The 2552-nt window shown below is 40.2% G+C and overlaps 1 protein-coding gene across 5 annotated transcripts in view; it reads right to left on the bottom strand.

Annotated features, from left to right (window-relative positions):
* Positions 1-2552, bottom strand: part of CENPL (centromere protein L) — a 65201-nt gene that overhangs the window by 8416 nt on the left and 54233 nt on the right. The window lies entirely within an intron of this gene.

The following is a 2552-nucleotide window of genomic DNA, read 5'->3' as shown; positions in this document are numbered from 1 at the left end:
TCGCTCTTGTTACCCAGGCTGGAGTGCAATGGCGCGATCTCGGCTCACCACAACCTCCGCCTCCTGGGATCAGGCAATTCTCCTGCCTCAGCCTCCTGAGTAGCTGGGATTACAGGCACGCGCCACCATGCCCAGCTAATTTTTTGTATTTTTAGTAGAGACGGGGTTTCACCGTGTTGACCGGGATGGTCTCGATCTGTTGACCTCGTGATCCACCCGCCTCGGCCTCCCAAAGTGCTGGGATTACAGGCGTGAGCCACCGCCTGTACCTTCTCTTTAGAATGCCCAAGTGTTCACATGGCATGTTTGTTCACTTCATTCAGTTCGCTGCCCAAATGTAACCCAAGAGGCCACTCTATTGAAAGTAGCACCTGCACCTATTCCAGTTTTTGTATCACCTCACCTGGCTTTATTTTTCTTCACAGCACTTACTACTACCCAACATTATATTCTTGTAATTTTTTTTTTATTTTGACTATCTGTCTTCTCTACTGGAGTATGAGCTTGATGACCGCACTGATTTTTGTCTATTTAGTTCTCTTTAGAACAATGCTATCTAGAACAAGTGTTCAATAAATATTTAACATGTTTTATTTTTAGAAACTTCAAATTATAGATTTCAAAAATAGTAACTATTCCTAAAGTATCTAATTTGATTAGCCTTAAGTAATTTAAAAAATGATTTGGGCTGGATGCCGTGGCTCACGCCTGTAATCCCAGCACTTTGGGAAGCTAAGGCGGGTGGATCACAAGGTCAGGAGTTTGAGACCAGTCTGGCCAACATGGTGAAACCCTGTCTCTACTAAAAATAGAAAAAAAAGTTGGGTGTGGTAGTGTGTGCCTATAGTCACAGCTTCTAGGGAGTCTGAGGCAGAACTGTTTGAATCCTGGAGGTAGAGGTTGCAGTGAGCCAAGATCGCGCCACTACACTCCAGCCTGAGTGGCAGAGCAAGACTCTGTCTCAAAAAAAAAAAAAAATTGTTTGGCTGTAAATCTACTCTATGACACCATGCCCAATTCAACAGATTAAATAAAAAGATACTTGGGGGCTGGTCCAAAGGTAGTTGAGTTATCTCAGCTCAATGTTCACAATCAGTTATAGATCAAACTCCTTGTTTCCAACTCCTTGTTCTACTCTTTCCCCCTCACTACTGCACTAGTCTAAAAAAAAAGAAAAAGAGATACTTGGGAATATTTTTTACCATGCTCTATTAGAACCACAAGTACCATTAAAAACAAAAATATTTCATTTGTATTGGCCCCATGACATTGTTCAGGGTCTTCATATAGGCCCCCATATAGGTTCCTAGTTTCCTTCCAAACTGAATTTTTTTATCGAGTCCATACTTCCTGTCATAGTCTTCACAGCTCCAACAACTGGACAACTCCTTAACAGAATGATCAAAATTAATGTCACCTGTGTGCCTTCAGATGTGATTCCCCAATGATACAACAGCCCCTATGCAGTACTCTAGCCAAAAATAACAATTTCAATTTAATCATGAGAAAACACCAGACAAATACAAAATGAGGAACATAATACTTAAAAAGAAAAAAGAACGCTATACTGTATTCTTTAAAAATGTCAATGTCATTAAAGACAAAGAAATACTATGGACAAACCTGACAAAAAAAAGCAAGGGGAAAGGGTTCCCTATTCAATAAACGGTGCTGGGATAACTGACTAGCCAAATGCAGAAAATTGAAACTGGACCCCTTCCTTACACCATATGCAAAAATTAACTCAAGGGGATTAAAGACACAAATGTAAAACACAAAACTATAAAAACCCTGGAAAATACCTAGGCAATACCATTCAGGACCTAAATACAGGCAAAGATTTCATGACAAACACACCAAAAGCAATTGCAATGAAAGCAAAAATTGACATATGGGATCTAATTAAATTTAAGAGCTTCTGCAGAGCAAAAGAAACTATCACTAGAGGAAACAGAAAACTTACAGAATGGGAGAAAATTTTTGCAAACCAGGCATCTGACGAAGGTCTACTATCCAGCACCAATAAGGAACTTAAATTTAAAAGAAAAAAAAAATGGGCCAGGCACAGTGGCTCACACCTATAATCCCAGCACTTTGGGAGGTCAAGGCAGGTGAATCACCTGAGGTCAAGAGTTCCAGACCAGCCTGGTCAACATGGTGAAACCCTGTCTCTACTAAAAATGCAAAAAAATTAGCCAGGCGTGGCAGTAGATGGCCTGTAATCCCAGCTACCTGGGAGGCCGAGGCAGGAGAATTGCTTGAATCCAGGAGGTGGAGATTGCAGTTAACCAAGATTGTGCCACCGCACTCCAGCCTAGGTGACACAGCGAGACTCTCTCTCAAAAAAAAAAAGGAAAAAAACAACCCCATTAAAAAGTCAGCAAAGGACATAAACAGACACTCCTCAAAAGAAGACATACATGAGGCCAAAAATCATATGAAAAAAAATTCAACAACACTGATCATTAGAGAAATGCAAATCAAAACCACAATGAGATACCATCTCACACCAGTCAGAATGGCTATTATTTTTTTTTTTTTTTTTTTTTTTT

Source organism: Sapajus apella, unplaced genomic scaffold (assembly GCF_009761245.1).
Source record: "Sapajus apella isolate SASKATOON/1434 unplaced genomic scaffold, GSC_monkey_1.0 scaffold25, whole genome shotgun sequence".
NCBI lineage: Eukaryota > Metazoa > Chordata > Mammalia > Primates > Cebidae > Sapajus > Sapajus apella.
This window is presented reverse-complemented; position numbering and strand designations above follow the sequence as displayed.